General features: G+C 42.8%; 1 protein-coding gene across 1 annotated transcript in view; it reads right to left on the minus strand.

Moving 5' to 3' along the window:
* Positions 1–12,764, minus strand: part of LOC147423758 (small ribosomal subunit protein bS6c-like) — a 38,746-nt gene that overhangs the window by 1,721 nt on the left and 24,261 nt on the right. The window lies entirely within an intron of this gene.

Raw genomic sequence — 12,764 nt, forward strand, 5'->3', positions numbered from 1 at the left:
GAGTTTTCTTGCGGTGGCAACGGCGCCAAGGAAGGACCCCATTGCCTGCCAAGAAACAAGGATCGCAGCCCTTGAAAGAACTCATCGGGGAAAATGGGCGGCTCAAACAATGCTTACTCAAGCTTGAAGACGCGCAGGAAGAGAGCCAAGTTTTGCTTGCAAAGGCTCACGAAGTCGAAGCCTCCATCACCAAAAATGTCATGGCGGCTCAGAAGGAATCCCATGACGCAACACACAAGAAGATTGATACCAAGATATATGCGGTTTTACAAGAATGCCGGCTACAAGAATCTCTTGGCCTCAAGGTCAGAATTGGGGGGCTTCACCCACCGTGGTGCACCGACAAGGACACCCTCGAGGAAACAATAACCAAGCTCAATGACATTCTTCAACCTATCCACATCAAGCCCGACGCAGTCTCTTGGATAAACGACACACATAGGCGTGTGGCACCTGAGCATTGCATCCTCACTTTCAAGGACAAAGACGAGCGGATGAAGCTGCTTCAACAATCTCGACTTCTCAAGGGAAAAAAGCTCTCGATCGCTGAGGAACTAACCACGAATCAACTCAAGAATAAAGCAAGCGAGCTCAAGAAGATGCATGAAGCACGTAAACAAGGTAAATGGGCAGTCTATCGAGGTGGTAAAGCGGTCATCCAAGAGTTTCGGACTCCCAGATTGGCTTCCCCATCACCTGACCCCCCTTAAGTTTTTCTATTTTTCTTTTGGTTTTTCCCTATCGATGGTCCCTTAGACCTTAACTAATATGTATTCCATGCTCTCACTCAAAAGAAATTGTTGTATTGTTCTGTTTTGGTCCCATAGGTCATATCTGACCTCCGCGGATGATAAATCAATGTGTGTGTGTGTGTGTTCCCTTGTCCCCGTTCCTTTGCAATTTGACATGGTATCAAAGCCTAAGCTCGACGAGTCTAGTGGATCCAAGGCACGAGGAGGGGATGATCTGGGGTGTGTTTTTCAGCCAGCAAGAGTGTGGATTCCTGCTACATTTTCACGCCGAGAGCACCGTTGGACCATAGTTTTCCATCAAGAGGGCTGATCTGCTGTCTCAGCAACATTTTTCTTGTGAGGATGTCACGTGCACATCTAACCCTATGTGTACGTGGACAAGCTACTTTATGACATGGGTTCAGTTCAGTTAGATTAGGAAGTGATCTGGCACTTTTGTGAGTCTGTAGGAAATGATCTGGCACTTTTGTGAGTTTGTTCGCAGACCGTGCATGTCCAACACTTATATTAGATGCATATCCTCTGGTTGCACACAGCATGACCATCATATTTCAGTCAAAACCCATCAAGAGCATTTTTACAGTGCATAGACCTATTTTTTCTATTTTTGACATTTTTCACTTATTATTTTATAGTGACTTTTGTTGGGAACTAGGTAGGGCAAATTAGCCTAGGAAATATATAAGCAAACCTAGCGCTAGCACTTTCTGACAGAAGAGGCAGCGGGAGCACTTGCTCAACAGGCAACTTCTTAGCAGGACCCCCAAGATGCCCCAGCGTTTTTGCATCACAGCAGAGAAGCTAGCGTTTTTCGATCAAGAACAGCCCTGGCGTTTTTGTACAGCAGATCAGCCCGGCGACAACACGACACAGTAGATCAGCCCTAGCGTTAGTAGATTCCACAACAGACAGTTTTCAGCCCTAGCGTTTTTGCATCAGCACGGCGTTTTACAGATTCACCGCGACAAAACACCAAGAAGCACCAGCGTTTCAGTTTTCAGCAGTCAGACATCGCAATAAAAGTCCCAAACCTCGCAGATCTCATCTTCCCGCAGCAGATCCTCGCCGCACGGTCAGATCCAACACCGTTTGCAGTTTCAGCCCGGAAAACGCAGATTTCAGCATCTCTGCATCTGCGTTTTCAGCGCGTCGTCATTTCATCGTCGCCATAGACATCGTCACCGACATAGAGTCAGAATTCAGTAGATAAAGATTTGCAGATTTCAGCCCGTCTCGTCGTCGTCCTCATCGTCGTTGACATCGTCGGCAAGTCCAAAGCATTGTAGAGATTTGTGCAATCAATAGTAGACCGCTCTCGCCATAGAGAGTGGGGCCTTCGGAGGAGGTTTTGACAACATTCTGGTGTCGTATTCTCTTTTCTCTCTATCTCTCAATCTCATGCACCTTCATGCACAGTGTTTACCACTTTGTTTGTGATCATTGCACTCTCTCACTAAAGGAACGGAAGGCTCTCCCTTCCGTAAGTAAAAGGAACCTTGAGCACAGTTCGGAACACTCATCTTCAGCAAAGTTCAACATTCGCTTCCGCTGCACCTTACATTAGTATCAGAGCTTTGGCAATGTTCTGTATCACTCAAGGAAAGAACCATAAGGATTTTTTTTGCTTGTTGCTGTCACACGCAACCCAAATCTACTTGGGCATGTCGATTCCTAATCGTGTTTTTGAAGAGAGAGGAAACCCTAGATAGAAGGACTTGTCCAGCCTCCCCTTGTGCCTCTTTTCACTCATTGAGAGCAGACCGTGCACTTAGCGGCCGGCCGAGGTGGGAAAAAGCAACCTTGGTGTGAGCGCAAGGCCGCCAAGGGGTGCGCCCGCGAAAAAGAGAAGAACTTGGGTGAAGAGAAGATCCTTCTCTAACACAGATGCAAGCTAAAGAAGAACCTCAAGACCCTCAAGAACCCCAAGACCCTCAAGAACCCAAGTTCCTCCTGAACTTAAGAACCCAAGACTTCAGTGGTGATGAAGCGGCATGGATACTTCGCATGGAGGTGATAAGCATGAAGGTGGTGAAGAAGAATTTTCCCCACCAGGAGGTTTTTCCGACCCTCCCCCTTCCCCATCTACGCCAAGGATTGCACTAACTCCTATGGAGGAGTTGAAGTAGTTGTTTATGGACAGGAAGTTAGAACGTGAAGCAAGGAAGTTACAACGCGAAGAAAGAAAGGTAGCTATTGAGCGTGAGCAAGCGCGCTTGGCGGCCGAAGAAAGAGAATGGCAACCATAGAGCGTGAGCACGAGCAAGCACGCTTGGAAGCCAAAAAAAGACAAGCCAAATTTGATCGCGAGAACAAAGCAAGACAAGCAGAATTTGATCGCGAGAACAAAGCAAGAAAGAAAAGAGCGACCAACACATGAAAGAGTTCTTGCGACTCTTTTCTATTGTGCACGTGCAATTGAACAGAATCAGAAGAAGGAGACTCTCTCGGTCTCTTCTTCTCCAAAGCATGACACACATGAAGAATTGCATGATGATTTGAATGATAATGATAAGCATGATGATTTGCATGATAATAATTTGCATGATCAAGATGTGATTTCTCACAAGCATGATGATTTGCTGGAAGAGGATGTGATTGTTCACAACGATGATGGTTTAGTTGATACTTTTTCTAGTGAAGCTAACCTCATTGCAGATTCGATCAATCACGAAGAACCGATCTTGGCTCTCGAGTCGAGGTCCAAAGAACCCCCACAAGAAGTATTATGTGTTCGAACGAATGTTTCATTTGTGATGCTTTCCTGTATTTTAGTCACCGTTTTTATGTGATCCCTTTTCATAGGCATAACATATTGTACGCTGAGCACGATTCCCTCATAAATGAGCACGGACGTATGCGGATTACTTATGAAAAGATGAAATGTTTGCACCCAAGGAAGTCACATTCCATGTCTCTTCCTTGGCATGACACAGTATCCGAAAGAGCACAAGAAGGATTGAGCATCAAGCATGGGCATTTCCATTGTGATTTGCCACAGTTGATTGATTTAGATCGTAAGACAAGATTCGACCCCATTGTTTGCGTGTGTTTGATGAGCAGTTTGGCACTCCATCACTTTGTTCATCTACATTGCATGCATAGTTTTTTCGAAAGACTATAAATTTTCCAGTCACTTTACATGGAATGGGTATGTTCATGATTTTGTGTTGGAAGTGGTTTCAGGAATTTTCAGCCTCAGAGATTCTTGAAGAAGGTGGACGCATGACTATAGACGAAGATGAAGCATTGAAGGAGCCACAAATGACTTTGTGTCGCTTTCGGCGCGGCCCAAAGAAGCAAGCGTTACAGACCTTTATGAGGTTCAAGTATCGCATGACCCACGCATCAGAGTGGGCCGGCGAAGAGTCTTTCACAGGATTCCAAACATTGTTGGCGATCTCCCTCGACGCCATAGAGTTCGGTACCAGTACCTCACTTTGAAAAGGAGAGGATGTCACGTGCACATCTAACCCTATGTGTACGCAGACAAGCTACTTCATGACATGGGTTCAGTTAAGTTAGATTAGGAAGTGATCTGGCACTTTTGTGAGACTGTTCGTAGACCGCGCATGTCCAGACACTTAGATTAGATGCATATCCTCTGGTTGCACACTGTCATGGATGCAGCGTAACCGCGAAACGCGTTTCAGAAGGCCTCAAACGCGAAACGGGTGAAACGGCCGAAACGTTTCACCTGCAAGGTGAAACGCCTGAAATAAAAATTTTACTTTAGAGAATTTGGCCATTAAATAGTTATTTATTTATTACGTATATGCTATTTCAAGATTAACATAGTATGTGTCTCTACTCACTGCACTGTGAACACCTATTTTGTCAATACATAACTCTATATATTTGGTGTTTCGGTCAGACGTTTCAGTGAGGCCTTAACCTAGGGTGAAACATTTCGGAGTGAAACGCCATGTTTCGGGGTGAAACGTTTCGGGCCTGAAACGTTTCGCGGTTACGCTGCATGGATGCTTGAGAGTTAGTCCTGCCTGCATCATCGCCTATGTCATCGCCTACATCATCGCTAGAAGGCTCTAGAAGGATCTAGAAGTTCTAAAAGTATCAAGGAGGTTCTAGAAGTTTCTAGAAGCATGGAGAAGATTCCGAAAGAATCTAGAAGTTTCTGGAAAGCTCTAGAAAGTTGAAGAAGGTTCTAGAAGAACTAGAAGGATCAAGAAGTTTCTAGAAGCTTGGAGAAGATTTCGGAAGAATCTAGAAGTTTCTGGAAAGCTCTAGAAAGTTGAAGAAGGATCCAGAAGGTTCTAGAAGAACTAGAAGGATCAAGAAGGTTCTAAAAGATTCTAACCTCCTCAAGAAGAACCTAGAAAGTCCTAACCTTCTCAAGTAACCTCCTCAAGCACTAGTATAAATAGGGGTCTTGGGCCACAAGCCCCTCAGTCTTGTGATATCGAAGGCTTGGCTCGTTTAAAATTATCCGTCAAGTCAATCCAATCACCTATCGACTCCGATTGCCCTCATCCATGAAAATCCATCCGGTCTTTCATATCTCGGTCCTAGAACCTTGTCACACATCTAAGATCCCAGAAAGAGCCCTACAGCCACCTCCTCCGGTTGAGATTCAAGGACATGACGAATATGAGGTCGAGAAAGTCCTAGATTCTCGAGTTTCGCGTGGCAGGTTACAGTACTTGGTGCATTGGAAAGGCTATGATGTTAGTGAACGAACCTGGGAACCAACACACAATCTACAACATGCATCTCTCAAAGTCCAAGAGTTCCATCAACAACATCCATGGAAGCCCAACTCAAGGACCACCATTGCTCCTCGTGGAACTCGTCGCTAGAGGAGGGGTTAATGTCATGGATGCTTGAGAGTCAGTCGCTGCCTGCATCATCGCCTACATCATCGCTAGAAGGCTCTAGAAGAATCTAGAAGGATCTAGAAGATTCTAGAAGTTCTAAAAGTATCAAGGAGATTCTAGAAGTTTCTAGAAGCATAGAGAAGATTCCGGAAGAATCTAGAAGTTTCTGGAAAGCTCTAGAAAGTTGAAGAAGGATCTAGAAGGTTCTAGAAGAACTAGAAGGATCAAGAAGTTTCTAGAAGCTTGGAGAAGATTCCGGAAGAATCTAGAAGTTTCTGGAAAGCTCTAGAAAGTTGAAGAAGGATCCAGAAGGTTCTAGAAGAACTAGAAGGATCAAGAAGGTTCTAGAAGATTCTAACCTCCTCAAGAAGAACCTAGAAAGTCCTAACCTCCTCAACTAACCTCCTCAAGCACTAGTATAAATAGGAGTTTTGGGCCACAAGCCCCTCAGTCTTGCCAACACCAGGTGTGAGGCTCCTATGAGGAAATCCCTCTTCTAGTTCTTGTCTTATGTTCAAGCCTTGTCCTTGCAATCAAGCTTTGTCTTGTACTCAAGTCATGTAATCCAAGTCTTGTATCTAGCTCTCTTAATAAAGTACTAAGTCTTATAATCAAAATTAAGCTTATCATCAAGTCCAAGTTCTTGTACATTGTGAGCGCCTCCTCTTGCTCTCTTCTAGCTCTATACGCGCTCATAACACACACAACATGACCATCAAATTTCAGTCAGAACCCATCAAGAGAATTTTTACAGTGCATAGACCTATTTTTCCTATTTTTGATAATTTTCACTTATTATTTTTAAGTGACTTTTGTTGGGAACTAGGTAGGGCAAATTAGCCAAGGAAATATATAAGCAAACCTAGCGCTAGCACTTTCTGGCAGAAGAGGCAGCAGGAGCACTTGCTCAACAGGCAACTTCTCAGCAGGACCTAGTGTGACATAAAAACGCGTTTCGGCCCTATGAAACCCCGAAACGCAGAAACGTTTCCGCGAAACGGACGAAACGAGTTGGCTTTTTTTTTTGGCCCCCTTTTGACCAGTTGACCTTAAACCACCCATTTGGGGATTTTTAAAGCCAAGCCGCTTCACAAAATCGATACCTTGTTTACTCGTGACTCAAGTCTCACATCCATATTTTGGTATTTCACATGTTTTGGGAGGTAAATTTATATATATATTCAATGTATAATTATAGGTACATACATGTAAAACGAAACATGTGTTTCGCTTTCTTTGAGTCCTGAAACGAAACGTTTCAGAAACCTCGAAACCCCAAAACGCACGAAACCCCGAAACGTTTCATGTCACACTGGCAGGACCCCCAAGATGCCCTAGCGTTTTTGGATCAAGACTAGCCCTCGCGTTTTTGTACAGCAGATCAGCCCTAACGTTAGCAGATTCCACAACAGACAGTTTTCAGCCCTAGCGTTTTTGCATCAGCATGGTGTTTTGCAAATTCACAACGACGGAACACCAAGAAGCACCAGCGTTTTTAGTTTTCAGCAGTCAGACATTGCAATAGAAGTCCCAAACCTCACAGATCTCACCTTCCCGTAGCAGATCCTCGCTGCATGGTCAGATCGAGCGCCGTTTGCAATTTCAGCCCAGAAAACACAGATTTCAGCATCTACATTTTCAGCGCTCGTCATTGCATCGTCGCCATAGACATCGTCACCGACATAGAGTCAGAATTCAGCAGATAAAGATTTGCAGATTTCAACCCTTAGCATTTTCAGATTTCAGCCCGTCTCGTCGTCGTCCTCATCGTCGGCAAGTCCAAAGCATTGTAGAGATTTGTGCAATCAATAGTAGACCGCTCTCGCCATAGAGAGTGGGGCCTTCGGAGGAGGGTTTGACATAGTTCGGAGCACTCATCTTGAGCAAAGTTCAACATTCGCTTCCGCTACACCTTACAGAGGAAGACTTCTGTGCTTACGTGTTTCAACCAGTAGACGACCAAGGAGTGTTGTTGATTTTCAACATGGAGTTGGGATGAGATCTGGGTTGCGTTTTAAGGACCAGAAGGTGATTCAAGTGCAGATTTATGGAGTTTGCATGGTCTTCTCAAGTGGATGTGTTGCTAGAGATGGTTAAAAGTGGTCTTATCCCTTGTACTTGTTCTCCTAGGAAGGTGATGAGTTCTGTCCTATGCAGCCATATGTGGCCTCTTGGTGTCAGGTGGAGTGGCTACTTTGCCAGAGGTGGTGATGCGATGTGGGATCTTGGAGGAGCCAGACATCTAGTCCCGGTTTTCCACATAGCCCCTTGTTACCCTTGGATGGTGGTCACGGATTCTTGTTCAAAAAGGAGGATCATTGTGTTACATATGATGAAATGGAACAACTAGATTGATGATACTGGCTCAAAGGTATTGCGACTAGCTTTTGACACGTGCTTTATAGCCAGAGGAGGTCAACACCTCTTCCACAGATAGCATATCTGGATACATAAGCAGGTTTTCTACTCACAAAAGGATGATATTTCTAGTACTCTTGAAAGATCCAACAAGGAGGTGATAGGGGTATATTCTAATGGATTGCCTGAAGAAGTCAAATTCAGATTGGTAGTCTGGTAATGAGGCTTCGGTTGCATACGTTCCCACTCTTGTACACTTGGTTGACCTACCCTCATCTTCATCAGGGACTCACAAAGACTTGCGGATGGATTGTACTCTTGTCAGATTTCTTTCTTAGCGACATGCTCAAGCGGTGGCTCCTACTTCCTTGGCGCAACCTAGAGTATCTATTCAAACTTCGGAGGATTGTGACAAATGAGTCAAAGGTTGTACATCTTTGTGCCAAGCTGGAGATCCCACTGAGGGGCCTAAACCCTAGCAGAAGAAGAAGAAGAAAAAAGACTAACCAACTTACTGAAGCCGGCCGAGTGGTCTAAAGGATAGAAGGGGTCAAAATCCTAACCCAACCCAACTTACAAGAACTGGCGGAGGGGCCTAAAAAACACAAACTCGACTGATGATGTGGCATGCTGTCACAAGACGGGCACCACGTGCCAATAGAAAAGAGCAGACTGAACAAACTTTTAACACTTCAATAACAACTAAACTGAAAGAGAGAGATGACACGCGACACGGAGTGGTGGAATTCCACCCCAGAGAGTATTGGCCCCAAACCTTGGCGCCCCTTTCGGTATTTCTTTATATTGCATCAACCCAGTACAAGCCGATACTCCGGACTTTGCACCTTCTCTAGGAAGCATGCCAAAGAATGAGCCCTAACCTCATATTTAAAGGCCGTTGGCCTAAAAAGCACTTTACAGTAAAAAGCCTTCAAACTTAAAAGCATTTGGTCCAAAAGCAAAGCCAAAAAGCTGCCAGCGTAAATCACGGAAATCCGTACATCTTGCCACGTCATCAGCCAACGCAAAACACGGAAATCCCTACACCCTACCACATCATCATGTCAGCGCAATTTTTGGAATTCTGCCACGTCATCAGTTCTTGTGTGTGTACGCAGGTCCTGCTTTATTTTAATCCTTTGTCCCTTGGGAGCCCATCGAACGGGGTCCCCATAAGTTGGTAGGACGACTTCTGTTAGTTGTTCTTCTTAGGGTTTAGGCCCCTCGGCCGGCATCTGTAAGTTGGCTCCATTCTTTAGGCTTTAACACGTCAACAGTTTGTTACGTCTCCCCTTCTTGAAAGAGAATCGTCCGCGATTACAGCATATCTGCAAAACAACTTAAGTTAGCTCAAAAATTTCCGGAGGTCATTTCGAGGGACAATCAATTTGCTCTTTTTATTAAGGAGTTAGCTTCTCCTTTCTGCTCTTTTGATCAAGGAGTTAGCTTCTCCTTTCGGCTGTTTTGATCCAAGGAGTTAGCTTCTCCTTTCGTCCAGATCGGAACTCTTGATATTCCGACGTAGTAAAATTAACCATCACACCCAGACCGTATTGATCTTCCACGGGTGTCTTGATGCACTAAAAAATTACATACCTAGGCAATCTCATCCAATTAGGAATATTCAGTAGCTGGCACATCACAATGCAACACAAATGCTTACATATGCATATTACAAGACATAGAAACATAAAGCCGTTGTTGAACACTCCTCCCGCATAACCTAACAAGGTCCAGGCCGGGAGATATTCAACGACTCCCTCATCACTCCTCCCGCATAACCTAAAAAGGTCCGGGCTGGGAGATATAGAGGCCTTTTACAACCAAACACCCCCTAGACCACAGCCTGCGTCCTTTGGAGGTGCTGAGAGTAACCACTGCTCAGACTTCTTAATACTCCTCCCGCATAACCATCCAAGTCCGAGCCGGGAGTCACAACAACAATACTCCTCCCGTAAATAACCACAAGGGTCCGGGCCATGAGTAGACAACACTTTTCAATCATTCAATACTCACCCCGCAAATAACCACAAGGGTCCGCGCCATGAGTATGAACAAGCATTCTCAAACATAATTTCTCACTACTCCACCTGGAAGTAAAATCACCAATCATTGAAACCAGTATTAAAACCAGAGTCGAACAATTCAAATCGACACCAAGAGAGGTTCAAAAGAGATACCATCCATTTCAAACACATTCCAAACGGGATCACCAAACAAGTTCTCAAACAGATTTCAAACTTAAAAAGCAATCTCGACATCAATCGAGTTCGAAAAGTCGACTGACTTTCCATCCTGAAACCTGCACCAAAAAATTTAGGTTAGGTTCATTCCATAGGGTCATAGCCGAGCACAACATGGTCCATTAGCTCTTGGACAAACAGTTATATACCTTCATAAGTTCAGAATAGTCTGAACTCACGAATTATAAGAGGAAATAAAGCACTCATAAAACTATAAAAGCAAGGGACCAAGAAAAGAAAAGAAAAACAAAAACAAACAAACAAAACAAACTAAATCACTTTGTTTACTACGAAACAAAACTAGATAAAACAAAACATTATTAACTTAAAAATGTTTATAGAAAAGATATGTGTAAAATAAGTTGACGCAACTTACTTGGCTTAAAACAAGTACTCAACTTTAAGCAAAAAAGGATAAGACATCTTCAAAACTTAATCCTAAAAATCAAACTTCACACAACAACTTCTAACGGAACACATTCTTAAGTCCTCAGGTAAGCTAAATACGAAATCGAAAAATGAATACTACTACAAACCTACGAAGAGCAAAGAACCAAACTTGACAATATGTGATCTCAACTTCGCTGCTTGTCCAAACAGGAAGAATAAGATTATCACCTTTATCATGCATAGCTTGGACAACAGCTATGACATCCCTACTCACATCGTTAGTGCCCAGGAGTAGGTGCAGGTTTATATAGAGGTCATTCATGCTTTGAACGTACTCTACAAAACCAACAAGCTGAGTTTCTATCACCCTCCGGAGGTGATGGGCATACTCAGCCATGATAAAGGCTATCAATTTGTCAAGCTATAGTAAAAATACTAGAAGCGCTAAAGATCAAAACAACAACATAAGGTGTTATTAAGCCAAACAATAAGTGGGCTTTTTAGCTCCCCACTTCTATTGAATTTACTACTAATTATCTTGAACATTCCAAAGGAAGAAACATTAAAAATAAACTTACTACGATGCAAAAATGAACGAACGTTTTTCATGATTCTTTTGAATGAGTATCCTTTTTCAACTAGTAAAGAAATAAGATGGCAAGATTTAACAACAAAAGCAGATTTACTAGAACAAAGACGAGAAAATCTAAATAGTTGAGAGCAAATGACACCGTACTTAGCTAAAAGAGAAATGTTCGAAGAAATGTGAGGCATACGGATGATTTTTAGATTGGCATATTCTGGTTCAAGGCGCTTATCATAGATATCTACTTCTAATCCCAAGGGAGTCTGAAAAATCTTAAGGTCTAAAAAGGCACAACAATCACTATTTGTGGTACAGTTAAGTTCACAAAACCTCCTTGGGATAAATTCCTCCGCCTACAGAACTCGAATTCAAGTACATAAAATCTTGAAAAGAAGAAACGTCGGGGACAAAAAGATCATCTACAAAGCGTCTTACATTGCATAACTTGTGCAAAAATATTGGGCAAGTGTTAGCGAGGACAAGACGCTCCATAAAATCAAACTCATAAGTAAAAAGATAGAAATTAGCAAGAAAAACAACACAATTGGTGCCCATAGGGATACCAATTGTTTGCTTGAAAAGAGAGTCGCCGATGGTTATATATAAATTGTCCAAAAGAAAATCTAACCAAGATATGATGTCAATGTCATCTACAATCCTGGTGAATCTCTTTCTTCCTTTGTCTACATCTACATTCTTACTTTTCAGCCATAAGAAGTCAAAGGTCAAGGCTCACTTATCTACTAGCAATGCCTTGTACCTATCCTTCTCAAGCTTGTACGCAAAAACTTTTGAAATAAGAGACTTGACTCTAAATTTAAGGTCCTCCAAATTTAGCTTCGTGTATAGCGTTGTAAAGTCAAAAGTTTGGAGACATAAAGGAGAAGCTTTCTCCTTAAGGCTTCTTGAAGAGTTCAAAAACTTTAAAACAAGAATCACATCTATTGAATCATTTAAAATCCAACTTGAATCGGTAGGTACGTCTGCTTCCTTTAGCATATTTTTCCACAATTCATTTACGCTAGGTAAAATGGCTTTGAAACAATAACTAAGCCATTTGGAAACCTCAGTCAAAGAGGTGTTACAAGAAGCAGCTATAAATCTAGGCTTTATAGGGTTCTTGTGGAACTTCCAAACGGTATATAAAAAAGGTAATTTAGGTTGGCACTTGAAACCAAAAGACTTACAAAAGTCTTGATGTTTCAAGATAACCTCTTGCATTGAAAGATCACAATCAATGTAAATCTGAGAGTTTACTTCACCTAACCAGCATTCTAAATAGAACGTTTTGCACGTAACAACGAAGTTATTAGAGCACTTATCTACATAAGAGATTACAAAATCACGATGAAATTTCCTAAGAGCATCACGATCAGAAGAAGATATGCTATTCCTTCCTGAAGAAACGTTCCGTAAGCAAGATGCTAATTTCAAAGAAGCTTTCTTGAGGACTACAGACTTCCAATGGGTAAAAATACCTTGAACTCCTAAAGACTCCTCAAACTTTACAACAAAACTAGAAATTCCTTTTTCTATGGCTTTGAGAAGGCAAGAGGCGTTTGAGGAAGGGAGCCTATATTTAGTACCTCTTGAGAAAAGGTCT

Source organism: Adiantum capillus-veneris, chromosome 26 (assembly GCF_014529385.1).
Source record: "Adiantum capillus-veneris isolate H3 chromosome 26, ASM1452938v2, whole genome shotgun sequence".
Lineage (NCBI taxonomy): Eukaryota > Viridiplantae > Streptophyta > Polypodiopsida > Polypodiales > Pteridaceae > Adiantum > Adiantum capillus-veneris.